This window comes from Zootoca vivipara, chromosome 3, assembly GCF_965207765.1.
Source record: "Zootoca vivipara chromosome 3, rZooViv2.hap1.1, whole genome shotgun sequence".
Lineage (NCBI taxonomy): Eukaryota > Metazoa > Chordata > Lepidosauria > Squamata > Lacertidae > Zootoca > Zootoca vivipara.
Genome location: NC_142586.1, coordinates 3,503,683 through 3,520,469, shown reverse-complemented (window position 1 = coordinate 3,520,469; position 16,787 = coordinate 3,503,683). Strand labels below are relative to the sequence as shown.

The following is a 16,787-nucleotide window of genomic DNA, read 5'->3' as shown; positions in this document are numbered from 1 at the left end:
CCTTGCAGGAGGAAATAAATCATTGTTCCTTTGAAAATGGCTCCATATTGGTTGTGGCTTTTACACAGGCACATTCCCCAAGCATGGAGAATTTCAGTTGGAATCCTTTCTTTTCAAAATTAGTAGTAACTCCCCCATAAAAGCGCAAACTCCAGGAAAGTTTGCCACATAAACAATGTTAGTTACTGTATAAGGTGCCATTTGCTGCAAGAGACTAAAACGATACAAACTCCCTTGATAGGAGTGTTTTCCTTTTGTGCAAACAGACTACAATCATCTCAAGTAGCTATGCTTCATGTTCATTTAATGACCCTATTGACAGGCTAGAGATTTGCGTGATGAATTTATGGAGGCTCCCATTGTGTTTTTGTTATATGCTTTAGAACAGGGGTGGCCAACTCCCAAGAGACTGAGATCTACTCACAGAATTAAAAACTGGCAGTGATCTACCCCCTTTTGGGGGGTTCAGGTCAAAGTCGTTGAGCTTTTTTTAAGAACGAAAGCCCTGTTTTGGGGGGTTCAGGTCAAAGTTGTTGTTGAGGTTTTTAGGGAGTAGGAAAGCCACATTTTCTATCCCATTTTCTATGTTTTGAAGAGCCATAAAAGTTAAAACAAGTGTCAAAGTAAATTAGGCCTATTCTAATGTGAAGTTTGGCGCACATTATGGTTTGGGGTTCCTCCAATGTGTGGAAATTCTGAGGCAGCTCATAATGACCTACCAGTAAGTATCTTAAAGGTGACTACAAAGAGAGAAAGGTTTTTTATGGCCTTTTTTGGTGCTGACATTATTGAAAGAAGAAAAACATGCTGTAAAGTTTAGAAAACCCTAAGAAGGCTTGGTCAGCAGCAGGCACAGCATTATTTTGCTACAGAAGCCCTCAACTAATAAGAAAGCAAGTATTACCTTACTGAATGAGATTGAAGCCCCCTTTGAACATACTGGGACTCACTTACACATAGGCTTGGGCTGTAAAATTAATCTAATCCCTTATTGTGTTTTTGTTCAACCTCTGGATTCTGGATGTTCACATGATGGGCAGCACAATGGTCATCCCCCATGGATTGTCCCCCGATATTGCCAGGGTGGATGGTCACAGTCCAGGTTTTATTTAGCCACCAAAGCTTTGTGCCCTTGAAAAATCCTCAGAAGCTACAGCTGCTTCAAAATGTCACCACCTGATTATTGACTGGAACAGGCCACAAAGAGGCCAAATTCAAGAGAGCTGAATTTCATGATTTCTGAGTTCAATTCAGGATGGTATCAGTATTTTAAAGTTCCAAATAGTCACTATTACTCCAAAAAATAGAAGCCACCTGCACATAGTTTACACTGCTGTAACTGTCTTGTGTCAGTCATGTGAAGCCCTGGGCATCAGCAGATACAATGGCTGCCCATGTACTGTGCAGACTGGATGCAGTGGTCCATTGCACCCCTCCCCACAAACAAGGGTTTTGCTTATAAGCAGAGTTCCATTTATTTTACACACTGGGAGGCTGTTGGAGGCCCTCAGCCTAATTTTATGTGGGTGGGGAAAGAGAGACCAAGAGACGAGAGTGTGTGTGTCCTGCCTACTTTGGCTCTGGTTCTGCATGCACCCTGACTGACCACAGCGCTGGATTGAGGGTGGTGCTGGTACCGAACCGAACCCAGGGGGCACAGAATGGAGATGGCCCTCCTCCTCCTCCTTCCTGGCCCAGCACGAGGCGAGTGTTCCGCGGCGAAAAGCCAACCTGCTGGCCAGCCCCCCCCCCCCCGCCAGAGAAGGAAGCTGCTGCTCGGCCTTGTCCCGCCCTCGGCCCAGCAGCGCCTCCTCCCGCTGGGCGCAGAGGAAGTGGCCGGGGCGCCCGTCCCGCCCCTCGGCGTCGGCGTCGGCGCGGCCCCGCGGAGCAGGCGGGCCCGGCGGCAGCAGCAGCAGCAGCAGCAGCAGCAGCAGCAGCACCGCGAGGCCGGCGCAGGAAGGAGGAGGAGCGGCGGCGGCGGCGGAGGAGGAGGAGGAGGCGGAGCGGGCGCCCCTGACGCGGCAGCGAGGTCAGCGGGGAGGGGGAGGCCCAGGAGCGCCGCGAGTCCCCTTCTTCCCCCGGCGGCGAGGGCTTCCATGGGCTGCCCAGTCTGAAGCAATGGCTGCCCCGGAGCAGGAAGGCGGGCGGCTGGGTCTCGGGTCTCTGCCGGAGCCGGATAGCTGCTCCTCTGGCAACCGGCCTCTCCGACGGATGGGACTCCAGACCCCTCGGAATTACTGTCTTGCCCCGTAGCGTATTTCAGCCTCGGTCAGTTTCCATCCTCACTCCGCAACCAGTTGCAGTTACGGTGGAAGTACTCAGTGCCATTCTGGAGGATGCTTTGTGGGATAAGTTTCCACACGGAATCATAGAACTATAGAAAGAATTGTAAAGTTGGAAGGGACCCCAAGGGTCATCTAGTCCAACCCCCTGCAATGCAGGAATCTCAACACGAAATTTCCCCAATCAATTTGAAACCACCCCAGATCCTGCTTAGCTTTGCAGATGTGCTAGCAGTTTTATTGCTTCACCACCTTAAGCGGTCAGCGGATGTGAACAAGGTGCTGGCACCAAAGTGTCTGGCCCCTTGACCCTCCTGGCTTATCAAAGCTAACAGAGTGGGGCTGGCTGGTTGGGTCCAGAGGGTCCTGAATGCTTTGCTGTGTGAGAGTGATCTGTGCTGCATTGAAAGAGGCTGTGATACAACCGCTTCTCAAGAAACCGGCTCTGGGTGCTTTGGGTTGGAACAACTATTGACCAGTTGGCAATATCCCCTTTTGGGGAAGGTGGTGGAGAGAGCCATGGTGGGGCAGCTACAAGCATTATTGGAGGGCACATTATTTAGAGCCATTCCAGCCTGGGCTCAGTCCATGCCACAGGCCTGAGTCGCCCTTGGTTGCCCTCTGCAGAGAGCAGCACACAGGGAGTGTGACCTCGCTCCTGCTTCTGGGTCTCTCATCAGCACTTAAGTAAGACCACCAACCATCCTGGACCCATGGGACCGGGGACAATGTTTTACAGCAGTTCTAATCCTACCTTCAGGTCCAGAGAGTGGCATCGGGAGAGTGCCTCTTGGCCCCTGGCAGCTATTTAATATATGAGGCCATTGGGGGTGGCCAGTTGGGGTTTCAGGGTGATGTGCCATCAGTATGCTGAGGACGCTCAGTTCTGTTTCTCCATAGCATCTGAATGTTATGGAGAGGCCGCACAGTCCCTGCCTAATTTCCTGCCTGCCTCCCATGGGAGCAAGTTCCATAGTTAAACTGTATGCTGTGTGAAGAAGAACTTTCTTTTATCTGTCCTGAATTTTTCAACTTTTGCTTCATTCAATATCCATGAGTTGTTGTGTTACGAGAGAAGGAGAAAAACATTGCCCTCTACTTTTGCTCAGGTCCCGCTTCCAAGCTTCCCATAGGGGTCCCTGTGAGAACAGGATGCTGGACTAGATGGGCCATTGGATTGATCTTGCAAGGCTCTTACGATGTCTTATCTGATAAACTTCAACTGTGGCTATGTTTTTTCATGTGTAGTATATAAATTGTAGATGTTTTGTTTGGGTATGTTGCTTTTGTTTGTCAGTATTATGACATAGGCTTTTGTGGGCTACAGTCTCCTTCAACAGATACATGAAGTGTGATCCTCAGTTAAAGTACATATACTGTACAGACAACTGTGAGTTAACTGCAGACATTGAGGTCAGGGAAATGAGATGAAGAAAAAGTACAGACCTGATAATTACATAATTATCTGTGGTCATTACAGACGTTTGTGCTGGTAACAGAGACATCCTCTCACGGCAAGCCAAGAGCATAGCTGCCAAGTTATCCCTTTTTTTAAGGGATTTTCCCTTATGCTGAATAGGCTTCCTCGCGAGAAAAGGGAAAACGTGGCAGCTATGCAAGAGCCCTCCAGGTGCTCTTTTTAAATTTGCATTCCTGATTATTGATGCTAATGGTATTGAGGTGGCTATATGCACCCCACTTTTAATATGGCTTGTGTCTACAAAAGGTTTGGGGTGAGTATACTGTTTAATTTCTAGTTGGTACATCTCTTCTTGCTTCCTGCTGAAATTCTGCAAATTTCACAGATGTTCTGGAGCAGGGGCATTTGACCTGCTTTCGTTGCACTATATTCAATTATTACATTTATACCCCACCTTTTATGAAAGACACTTAAAGTGGCATTCATGGTTTTCCTTCCCCCTCTTTCTATCCTCTCAACAACCCAGTGGGGTAGACTAGACTAGGCCGAAAGATTTGAAACCTGGCCTCCTTCACCCCTGTCCAGCCCTCTAGCCACTGCAGTACATTGGCTCTCATGATATATATATATAAGGCAAGAGGGCCTCTCTTGACAGCCATCATGCTGGAAGCATTGGGCAAGCATTGTAGAACAGCTAATAAAGCAAAAAGATGTTTGGGGGATCCAGTATAAATCCACCACTAATGCACATGGAAAAGCATGAATAACAAAACAAAAGAGGAGATATGAGAGGCACCTTCAAATATCTCAAGGGCTGTCCCATGGCAGTTGGAGCAAGCTCGTTTTCTCCTCTGGAGAGTAGGACTCAAACCAATTCAAGTTACAAGAAAGGAGATTCCGACTAAACATCAAAGAGAACTTTCTGACAGTAAGAGCTATTCAACAGTGGGAGATCTCCTTCCTTGGAGGTTTTTAAGCAGAGGTTGGATAGCCACCTGTCATGGATGCTTTAGGTGAGATTCCTGCATTGCAGGGGGTTGGGCTAGATGACCCTGAGGTCCCTTCTAGTGCTACAATTCTGTGTCATTCAGGCAGTGACATGTTGCAGAATACCTGTGCAAAACCCCCGTCAGTCTGCAGGGCCACCAAATTAACACATGTAGAGTGATAAACATCCACAGTGATGATTCAGTCCACAAAGAGTAGGGTCAAATCTCTTGATGTATCTGTAGTAGCAGTTCCTCTGCTTCAGTTTGGCACCGACTCTGCCCTTATGACAGGACCTGGTAATTCCCCCACAACTTTAGAGGATATTGCACATGCTCATCTTCCAGCATGACATAAGCCATAATCTCCCAGCAATACCTTTCTGCATTCTATGTAGGACAAACAGGCAGTCTCCATGCAGAATAAAAAATGGACACAGCTCTGATATCAGAACTGGCAATAGTGAAAAACCAATGAGGGACATTTTAACCTTCCAGGGCACTGTAACTGATCCATATTTCCATATTGAAATGGAATACCATTTCCATATTGAAATGGAATACCGGTAATTTCAAAGGTAAGTTTACATGAAGAGGCGTTCAATGCTGTCTATTCTGGGTTCATGGATTATTATCGCACTACCGTGTTTCCCCCTTTTTAATACGTAGTCATAAAGTAAGCCAGGGCAGGATTTTTAAGCAGTTGTGAAATCTAAGACACCCCCTGAAAATAAGCCATACCTTGTTGCGTTCCTTTAGAGCGCAAGCGCTCGCCTGGCAGGGTAGAGTTACACGGAGGGATGCGGAGGAGGGAAAGCGCTCCCCCATCCCCCATCCCTGCCAGTTTCCATGTCCTGAGGCTGAGCGGCGGCGGGAGGCCCGCGGGTCCTTCCGCGCCGCCGGGGCGACGGACGCCGGCGAGAGCGCTGCTGGCTCCTTCTGCGCCGACGGAGTGTCGTGGGCTGCATGGCCCAAAGCTGAGCGGCGGCGGGAGGCCCGCAGGTCCTTCCGCGCCGCAGGGGCGACGGACGCCGGCGAGAGCGCTGCTGGCTCCTTCCGTGCCGACGGAGTGTCGTGGGCTGCATGGCCCAAAGCTGAGCGGCGGCGGGAGGCCCGCAGGTCCTTCCGCGCCGCAGGGGCGCCGGACGCCGGCGAGAGCGCTGCTGGCTCCTTCCGTGCCGATGGAGTGTCGTGGGCTGCATGGCCCAAAGCTGAGCAGTGGTGGGAGGTCCGCAGGTCCTTTCGCGCCACCGGGGTGACGGGCGGCGAGAGCACTGCTGGCCCCTTCCGCCGGATCAAGGAAGCGGCCTGCCGGGTCGGTGCCCAGCAGCGCCGCGCGGAGCAGCAGATCGAGTAAGCGGCCTGCAGAGTCAGCGCCCAGCAGCGCTGCACGGAGCACCGCCTCCTCAATCCAGCTCGGGGCTGCTGGGCACTGACTCGATCTGGTGCTCCGCGCAGCGCTGCTGGGCACCGACCCGGCAGGCCGCTTCCTTCATCCGGCTGAAGGGGCCAGCAGTGCTCCCACTGCCATCCGTCATCCCGGCGGTGCGGAAGGACCCGCGGACCTCCCGCCGCCACTCAGCTTCGGGCCATGCAGCCCACGACGTTCCGGCGGCACGGAAGGGACCAGCAGCGCTTCCGCCGGCGCCCTGGTGGCAGGGAAGGACCCGCGGACCTCCTGCCGCCGCTCAGCTTCAGGCCATGCAGGCCAACCAGACCCAGTAGGCCGCCTCCGGGATCTGGCAGCAGCAGGAGGCGGCTTGCTGCGCGTCCCGAGCCCTGAGCCAGCAGGACCCAGTAAGGAGGTACCGTACTTATAGTAACAATAAAAAAGACACCCCCCGAAAATAAGCCATAGGCTTATTTTCTTGAGTGAAATAAACATAAGACGGTGTCTTATAATGTGGGAAACACGGTATATGTGTTAATTGGCTTATCCTGCCAGGATGCCATTGTTACCAGCACCATTGTTTATTAACAACCAATTAATGACACCAGTACTTCTTTGCATTTCATTTCCCTCTGACCTCACGATTAGCAGTCCCTAGTACATGCCATGTGTGGGTATTTGCCAACTGATTATATCACTTCATAGGCTGCATAGGCTGCAAAATCTAAATTCATAAGGCTATTGTGTGTGAAATGGGGAACATTTGGGAGGGATTTAGAAATTACATACCCTTACCCCAGCTCCTTCGCTTTAACCCAGTAGTTTGTGCATATCTGGGACTACATTCAGTACATAACATGTACACGTTCTTTAAAAAATTCACACCACATATGTGTAAACCATTTGGCGTTCCAGAAGGAAACATTTGAGAATGTGTTAAGGCAAAACGTTGAAATATTAAGGGTGCATTGTTAATTTCGGAATGTTTCCAAGATTGAACTTATGAGATGGTTTGCAACTTAAAGTTAAATGGCACTGGTCAGTGAATGTAGTTGATGAGGTGTTTTATGGAATACCTTGTTTGGAACTACCCCCACCCCATCCCTAAGAGGTTCTCTTGCCTCCTGTTCTGAGCATTCTTCTTAATACCATAAGTCATAATAATATACTTTTACAAAACATTTATAAACCTCCCCTTGGAATTAATTGCATACTTTTTTCAACCATGGTCCCGATTCACGTAATCAATCTTTGCATTTGCTGCACTTGTTTTTTGACTGGGTGATTTATTTGCCGGCTTTTAAGATTCTCTTATGTTTTTTTTTCTTTTGCTCAAAAGATTTTTGTAAGAGTTGCCAACCTTGTTTCAGATCAGTGTCAGTGTCAGAAGCTTGAATAATGACTTTTGTGGTCTTAATTAAACGCAGAGGAAGTGTCTGAAATGTGATTATTCAATTAACTACATGTTAATTGTAGCAGTGTGCAATTTAATAAATGTATATGTTTTAGCAATTATATTTGCATAATAATCTTAGGCCCGGTTGAAAGTTAGGGGCTAATGACATTTCTGCATGAGCTCCTAAAGCAATAAGACATGCTAGACACTGCATTCCCTGTGATTATATGCACCCCAAGGGCAACATTAAGGCACAAGGCCAAACCCAAGAAGTGTGATAATCCACCAGAAATTAATTGAGTGGAATGTTGGAGGCTATTGAGAAATGTAATGCACACAGAGGGGTGGGGAGAAAACTAGTTAGATCTCCGCTTCCTCTTGTGCTCTCTTCTGCTGATGAGAGGGTGATGGCCTCAGACAGCAATCTGTTCAGTGTGAATTACAGAATTGTAGAGTTGGAAGGGATCACCAGGGTCATCTAATCCAACCCCCTGCAATGCAGGAATCTCAGCTAAAGCATCCATGACAGATGGCCATCCAACCTCTGCTTAAATACCTCCAAGGAAGGAGAGTTCGCCATCTGACGAGGGAGATGGTTCCACTGTCCAACAGCTCTTACAGTCAGAAAGCTGTTCCTAATGTTTAGTCTGAATCTCCTTTCTTGTAACCTGAAGCCATTGGTTCGAGTCCTACCTTCCAGAGCAGGCGGAAAAAAACTTGGTCCATCTTCTATCTGGCAGCCCTTAAGATACAGTGGCACCTCGGGTTACAGACGTTTCAGGTTACAGACGTTTCAGGTTACAGACTCCGCTAACCCAGAAATAGTACCTTGGGTTAAGAACTTTGCTTCAGGATGAGAACAGAAATTGTGCGGCGGTGGTGGAGCGGCAGCGGAAGTCCCTATTAGCTAAAGTGGCACCTCGGGTTAAGAACAGTTTCAGGTTAAGAATGGACCTCCTGAACAAATTAAGTTCTTAACCTGAGGTACCATTGTATTTGAAGATGCATGTCGTATTCCCTCTCAGTCTCAGGATATGTTTTCCGGTGAAATATGCCCAACTCCCTCAACTGTTCCTCAGAAGCTTTTGGAGTGATATATTCCACCAAATGATCATGAAAACACCACAGTTCATGGTGGTTGAGAATTGAACTAGGCAAAAAAGAATTGGGACAAATATTGTCACAAAATGGTCAAGTATTTTAAAAGCAATAACCTTTTGAGAGCAACAGAATATTACCAACATAATTGATGCTTGTGCTACTTACGGCAGTAAATTATTTTGCTTCCCCTCCCCCAAGGAACTTGGCATAATGCACATCAGCTAGCTAGCAGGACTAGTGGTTGGGGATGATGGGAGTTGTAGTTCAGCAACATTTTATATTAATCTACTCATGGAGTTGTTCTGAGGCTGACAGTATGCGACTGGCCCAATGTTGCCATTGAGCTTAATGGCTAGGTGAGGATTTGAACCTACGCCTGTCTTCCTGGTCCTAGACTGGCCTGCTGCCTGCTAGACTTTTGCCTCTGTTTGGAGATGTCTAAAATTATAGTACTTTGCTTCACTGCTTGTTTTGCCCCAATTGCTGCAGAGCTAGGAGATAAGTAGCACTAAGGTAAAGGTAAAGGGACCCCTGACTGTTCAGTCACAAATGACTCTGGGGTTTCGGCACTCATCTCGCTTTACTGGCTGAGGGAGCTGGCATTTGTCCACAGACAGCTTCCGGGTCATGTGGCCAGCATGACTAAGCCGCTTCTGGCGAACCAGAGCAGCACACGGAAACACCGTTTACCTTCCCGGCAGAGTAGTACCTATTTATCTACTTGCACTTTGACATGCTTTCGAACTGCTAGGTTGGCAGGAGCTGGGACCGAGCAACGGGAGTTCACTCCATCGCAGGGATTTGAACCGCCGACCTTCTGATCGGCAAGCCCTAGGCCAGGGGTCCCCAGACTTACCGGCGTTTGGGCCGGTTCCCACCGCGCCGATCGCGCGGCGGGCCGGAGGGCGGGGGAGCACGCGCCTGTGCGGGCCGGCGGGGGGGGAGTGCGCGCCCGTGCACATGCGCACGGGCGCTTACTGGCACGGCGGCGCGCTTCCAGGGTGGGAAAAGCGCCGAAAATCCGTTGTGCGCATGCGTATGGGCCTCCCCCTACCCGGAAGTGCACCAGAAATGACCTCTTCCGGGTCGGGAGAGGCCCATATGCATGCACACAAAGGATTTTCGGTGCTTTTTTCCCGACCCGGAAGAGCGCTGCTGCGCTGCGCGCCGTAAGAGTGGGCGGCAGGCGGCGGGGGTCGTCGCGGGCCGGATTGGCAGGCCAATTGGGCCGCATCCGGCCCCCGGGCCGTAGTCTGGGGACCCCTGCCCTAGGCTCTGTGGTTTAGACCACAGTGCTACCTGCGTCCCAGCACTAAGATAATGACACTGGGGTAATTTGACTGGGGTCAAATAACAGTTGACAATATTTGACTCGCTTTCCAAGCCTAAATAATTTCCATCAATTTAAGCAATTTAAGCAAGGGGTTATTCTGTCCTCTACTCTTTGCTTGCATATACTTCAGAGCCCCTAGCTTACTCCCTTCACTGACTACCTCTTCACTGTTGGTGAGGATCATGTCTGGGATACCAGATCCTTTTGTTTCTCTTTCCACCTCCTGGACGAAATTGTCAGCAAGGCAAACCGGGGATTTATTCGACCTTCCTTTCTTAGCAGAATTCCAAGAATTCTAAGCTACTGTACTTTTCCGTCTATTAGACGCCTCCATGTATAAGGACCCCCCCCCCATTTTGGGGGACTCAATTTTAAAAAATGAGGGGAGATGGCCCAAAGCTGCGGGCAGGAAACACTCCCTAGATCATTTCCGACATGCAGGTAGGGAGTGTTTCCCTCGTGCAGTGGCATCGGGAAAAGCTACACGCCGCCAGTCAGCGCTCCCAGATCGCTCCCTGTGGACAGTGGCATCTCCCCCCCCCCATGCCACTATCCGTGTATGGGCCGACCCCAGTTTTTTGACATGGTTTTTGTGTGAAAAAACCTCGTCCAATACACTGAAAAATAGGGTAATTCTAATATCAGGGTTACTGTAGTCTCTCATGACTACTATATCTGTCCCCTTGGAAAGTTTGGGCTCACATAATCTAGGAACAATCCAGGTCTTCTGCCTGGCTTGGCACTCTAGCACACCACCACACAGTGATTATTTATTTTTACACAAATGTTCCCAATGATCTTCCATGTTCAGTTTCATAGATTTCCAGGTTTGTCACTGGGGGTCCAAGTTGTCTCGGTGTCTATAAGTGCCAGAGTGCCTTTCACTAACTTCCACTCGTATGATAGCTGTGACTGTTGAAACATCTGCAAATCACAAATTTCTGTGCTGCTCCTACTTTCTCAGTAATTGCTGTTCTTCTGTGAATTCAATTTAGTCAACTTACAAGCCCAAACTTACTATGTATGCCCTCATATCTATTGACCTTGTAATATAATGCTTCTCTATATTGAGCCACAAATGCAATTTGTGTGGTTTGCAAAGATGATTTGATTTGGAGTGCAGTTATGTTTAGATAGGTGCTGAATGGCACAGGTTCTGATCAGTAGAATTAATTTTGTTAGACAGTCCAAGGATGGAATTCATTGGACAACCTGAAATGGTTCACTCTGGCCATGGCTGAGAAACTCTCAAGCACTTGGAAAATGTAGGTATTACTGGTCCCTGAGAACTGGGAATATTTATTCAACCCTGTATTGGACTATCACCTTAGGTTTCCAAGGGCATCTAGGAATGTACCAGTAGAATACTTTTCCTGGAGTTACTGTTAGTGAGATCTGGTTTGTGTTGTGAGTACAGAAAACAGAGTCCTCTTGAAAAGAACCGTCTCTTGCTATATTCTTAGAGAGAATGTGTCAACATGCTTTCAGAAGTTCAAGTAGATGTTGATGTGATTTTGATTGCTTCTGCAGTCAAATTATGCTGATTCTGCTGTTTTAGTGAAGTATCCAATAAAGTTTAAAAAGCCCATAAGATTCTTGGGCAAGCATAAGAAATGACATAATTTGACATATTGCCATTTTTCACTGCTAGGCTTTCACTACTTATCCATACCCCAGCCAGCCACAAATATTCTTCTCCTTCTGCTGCTCCTTTTTAGGTTATTTGTGTCACAATGAGCTGCCTCAGAATTTCTACATACAAAGCATAATTCACCCTAAAGCAGAATGCCCTTATTTACCTCTATTCTGTAATGTTATTACAATATTACATCTCTACCCCAAGCATAGCTTTCCTAATATTGGCTGCAACACCAGGGCAGTAGCTTGCCATCTATGGAACCAAGATATAATGCGCAGTGCCAGAAATGATTTGTGGGTGGCTTTCTGCAGAAGCCTGTGTATATTTACACACACACACACACACACACACACACACACACACACACACACACACCTACCTACCTATATTCTATTTATAAAATTATTTATATACTCCCATAACATAAAATATAAGGGTGGTATACAACAATAAAACACTATTAAAACAATTCAGATAATCATTAAAGTGACCGGCTAATCAATTTCAACAACTGCGAAGGCCTGCTAGCATTTAAAAAAACCACTCTTCCAGAGATGCCGCTGAAAATAAAAAAGCAAGAATGCCTTGCCCAATCTGCTGGAATAGTCTGTCTCAGCTTGGGACCGTGACACTAAATGCCCAACTTCCAATGGAGTCCAGTTGAACTTCTGTAGTGCAGGGGACAGCTAACAGCAGCACACATTTGACACCTGCTCTGAGGGCTCAGGGGGTCTTTAAAGTAACCTGGACCCAAGCTGCTCCGGGCTTTGTGTGTCAACGCAAGAGCCTTGAACTTGTCCCGATAGCACATGGGCAGCTGGGGCAGATTTCTTAGCAGAGGCGTCCTGTGCTGCCAGCCCCCCTGCAGCAGCTGGAGCACATGGCACTAATCCGACAGAGTGTTGTTGCTCTTTGAGGCGTGGCTTTGGACTACTGGAGGCATGAAATTTCTGCAGTTTCTTGTTGGTGTGAGGCACAGTGTACTAGACTATTCTCTTGCCACACGCCTTGGCTTCTTGGAAGACATGGGAGCTGTGGAAGAGCCTGACACTTTGCTAAGCTCCCATTCATTTCAGTGAGACCTTTGTGCGAGAAAATGGCTCAGAGGGCTGTTTGTCCTTGATGGTACACCCAGTCTGCAAATTGAGCTGGTTGCCTCATATGAGTTCTTACACCTTAAACGCTGGCCATTAATTATGCTGCTCCTGCCAAAATAACAATATCAAATATAATGGCTTGGATCCAGACCTGCTCTTGTACATGTGGAATAACTTTTCTAAGTTTTGCCTCTTTCCCCCTCCCTCAGTAGCCCAATCTGCATCACATCTCAAACTATTTTGGAGGGGCTACATTTGGGAGGAGACCTCGTGTGTACAAAACTTCCTGCCATAGATAGACATTCTGTAGTGGACATCAGTGAGAATGACTTGTTTTGCAATGCTTTCTTAATGGAGAAAACTATTTGCATTAGCAAATAGTAAAAATCCTGCTTAATGGAGAAAACTATTTGCATTAGCAAATAGTAAAAATCCTGCTTCTTCCTTATAATGAGTGAGTGGCAATAGTTGTAAAGAAGGATGAGCATCAGAATTTGTGAACTTAAAGGCTCTGCAGTGTATCCAGCGTCATGAATTCCTTATGGCACTTCTTAAATAGAAAAGCAAGCAAGATTTGTTGGTTTTGCTTATATAATAGGTAAAGGTAAAGGGACCCCTGACCATTAGGTCCAGTCATGACCGACTCTGGGGTTGCGCGCTCATCTCGCATTATTGGCCGAAGGAGCCGGCGTATAGCTTCCAGGTCATGTGGCCAGCATGACAAAGCCACTTCTGGCAAACCAGAGCAGCACATGGAAACACCGTTTACCTTCCCGCTGTAGCGGTTCCTATTTATCTACTTGCATTTTGACATGCTTTCGAACTGCTAGGTTGGCAGGAGCTGGGACCAAGCAACGGGAGCTCACCCCGTCACAGGGATTCGAACCGCCGACCTTCTGATCAGCAAGCCCTAGGCTCAGTAGTTTAGCCCACAGCGCCACCTGGGTCCCTGCTTATATAATACCGGTAGTAGAGTATTAATCCCTCTCATTGCAAGTCTTGAAGAATAGAAACACAAGGAGCAGCAAAATAGAAATCTCTGTCTACAACATTCTGTTTTATTGTAATGAGAAAATAGCGTTATTTCCTGTGGTTCCTGTACACATTTCCTGTTGTGATGGTTTGTAAGGGAACTTGGGTTGATTCACACATACATCTATGTCACATATTGATTTAATTCAGATGTGGCATCAAGCCATGTTTTGATGCACTTAACTATCATAACATCCACATTGACAAAGCATGACTTTTGACCATGTAGCCAACTAAAATAAGAATGTGGGTTGAAGCATATTCTTAAAATGTACAAGCGAATTTGATGAGCTATGGCGATAGTCCCTGCTTCATCTTCATAAGCTGCTGTGCCCTAGAGAGCAGTGCTGAGTAGATGGAAGCCCAAAGCAATTCTCTCCCTGGTATTTCCCTAAGCACCCCGTCCTCACCACTGGAGTCTGCCCACAGTCCTGCTCTAGCTGGTGGTTCCCTGTAATCAAAGACCAATAATGCACCTGGTTTAAAAAGCATATATCAGTATCTGAAAACTTTTATATATTTCATTAAGCCCGTAGCCTTGTTTTCTCAGTCTCCAAATGCATCCAGTCCTCTAGCTACTCTTTCACAATCGGACTTGAAGCAGGTACAGAACAGATTACTGTTACTGTACTTCTGTTTTTGAATTTGTTGTTATTTCCATGTCCCCAGGTCTCTTCATGGGTGGGTTATGAAACTCCAAGGCACATTGGTCAAGATCATGTCTGTGAAACACTGACCAGGAGTGCAACCTTTGGTTGTAGCTCATGTCTGCCTATAGGTTTTTTGCACCTGTATGGAAAACAGCTTCAGCTGCTGTCTTTATTGTTCCAGAATGCAGTGAAGAGCGTTTGGGCAGCTGAAGGTCCTGAAAGACCTACATTGGCTCCCAGTACGTTTCCGAGCACAATTCAAAGTGTTGGTGTTGACCTTTAAAGCCCTAAACGGCCTATCCTGTATACCTGAAGGAGCGTCTCCACCCCCATTGTTCTGCCCGGACACTGAGGTCCAGCGCCAAGGGCCTTCTGGCGGTTCCCTCACTGTGAGAAGCAAAGCTACAGGGAACCAGGCAGAGGGCCTTCTCGGTGGTGGCGCCCACCCTGTGGAACGCCCTCCCATCAGATGTCAAAGAGATAAATAACTACCTGACATTTAGAAGACATCTGAAGGCAGCCCTGTTCAGGGAAGTTTTTAATGTGTAACATTTTAATGTATTTTAAATTTTTGTTGGAAACTGCCCAGAGTGGCTGGGGAAACACAGCCAGATGGGCGGAGTACAAATAAATTATTATTATTATTATTATTATTATTATTATTATTATTAAGACAAAACATTCTCATTTTGATCTGGGAAATGGCATTGCTAAAACTTGCCTATGCCAGACCCAAGGGGTTTCTATCCAGTGAAGTCATCTGGTTAGTGCAAGGACTTCCACTTGTGCATCAGGACCTCCTCTCTTCTCACACCCCCAAAATCTGTTATGGGGTCCCCCCCACCTATCTGGAGAAGATTGGGGTTGCGGGAAGAAAGATCTGCTGTAGAGGCAAAAGTCCTTGTGCTAACAGAACAGCTTGGTTGGATACAACTCAAGAAGTGTGTTGCTGAGGGAGTTAGATAATCAGCAGGGTCAGACCTTTACCCAAATCATTCTGGCAAAAAGAGAGAGGAAGAAGGGTTATAGCCAGTGCTTTTTTTTCTGGGGGTACTCAATGGTATGCCGTACTGGCACCTCCCCCCCCCCCAAATGTCTAAAGTGTTGCACTTATTGTAACAATTTCATGGTAAGTATCGGCGCCTTTTTTATTTATTTAAAAAAGCACTGGTTATAGCTGCATAAGCAACTATCGTTGCTATGGATTTTCTCACCTACCCATCCCCTTGAATAGTAGACTTGCTTGCCATATCACAAATAGTATACTAATCCTATTCAACTGAAGTTTCAGAGTAGATTTGACGTTGAGTGCAAAAGGTAGATATGTAAACACATATAGCTGCTGATTTTATACAGCTGATGATATCAAGGAATGTTTGTTTGGCCATTTTGGGTAATTAATTTACTGGGCTTTTTAAAATGCCACACAGACTCATTTTCATGCAAGTGTTATCCATTTCACTTTCTAGATGACAGGATGAAATATCTGGCTAGATAGGTTTAGTAAGCCGGATTTTACCTAAGATACAGTAATTCTCAAGAAAGATGACACCTACCCTCTCATTAAAATTAGCAGCATTTACATAGAAAAAATATGGAAATAAAGAGTAGTGACTTCTTGGTTGCAAGGACAACATGGCACGACTTGCAGTGCCTAAGGTAATCTAAGCATTTTCAGGGAAAGGAAATCCCTACTCCCTCCATCTCATCTTGGAAATAATAGATGTTGGACTTAACTGCCTGCTGCACAAATAATTACAAAATCAGTGGTTTGCCTGAAAATAGGCTCCAATACTCAAGGAGGAAGAAGAAGAAGAAGAAGAAGAAGAAGAAGAAGAAGAAGAAGAAGAAGAAGAAGAAGAAGAAGAAGAAGAAGAAGAAGAATCACTTCCACTGCTTGGTGCATGGTGAAAAGTGGTTCCCACGCTAGCGGAGATCGTTAGTGCAACTAATTAAGGATAATTTGAGAGTAATTATCCTTACAAGCCCCCCCCCCGAGTTGGGGGGTTGAGCTTTCACTCGCAGATCGTCTGATACCTGCCTCTCGTTCCGACGGAATGTGGGAGGCAGGGAACACTGAGTGCATAACACTGCACGTATCGGAAACTCTCCCAACACAGCCACCATGAGCGGAGGTTCTTCTGTTTCTTAGGATGGATTTGGATTTGGATCTACCGTAAGTAACAGGCATGTTCTGGACTAAGGGACAAGATAACCTGCTAAATGAATCAGCCACTGAGTGCCAAGGATCTGGAGAGGATTTTCATCGTAACCTGATTAGTATGTCGGGGGAGGGGAGCCTTTACCCTTTCTTTAAGTACATTATATTTGCTGTTTTATGATTTGGCAAGCCTCCCCCAAAGTATTAATTGTTAATGGATGGAAAAATGCAAGAGGGAATTAACGAGAACTTCATAATTTTTACGGATTAATTGTAAGATTTGAACTGTATGAAAACATT

At 46.9% G+C, this 16,787-nt stretch overlaps 1 protein-coding gene across 5 annotated transcripts in view; it reads left to right on the top strand.

Moving 5' to 3' along the window:
• Positions 1 to 1,862: 1,862 nt before the first annotated feature.
• Positions 1,863 to 16,787, top strand: part of SUPT3H (SPT3 homolog, SAGA and STAGA complex component) — a 318,564-nt gene continuing 303,639 nt past the window's right edge. The window contains exon 1 of one of the 5 annotated variants that reach the window (XM_035110313.3): positions 1,863 to 2,029. The gene's annotated coding sequence lies outside the window, so the exon portion shown is untranslated. Of the gene's footprint in view, positions 2,269 to 16,787 lie in introns of all 5 variants that reach the window. The other 4 variants (XM_088667090.1, XM_088667093.1, XM_035110311.3 and 1 more) reach the window with 4 other exon arrangements.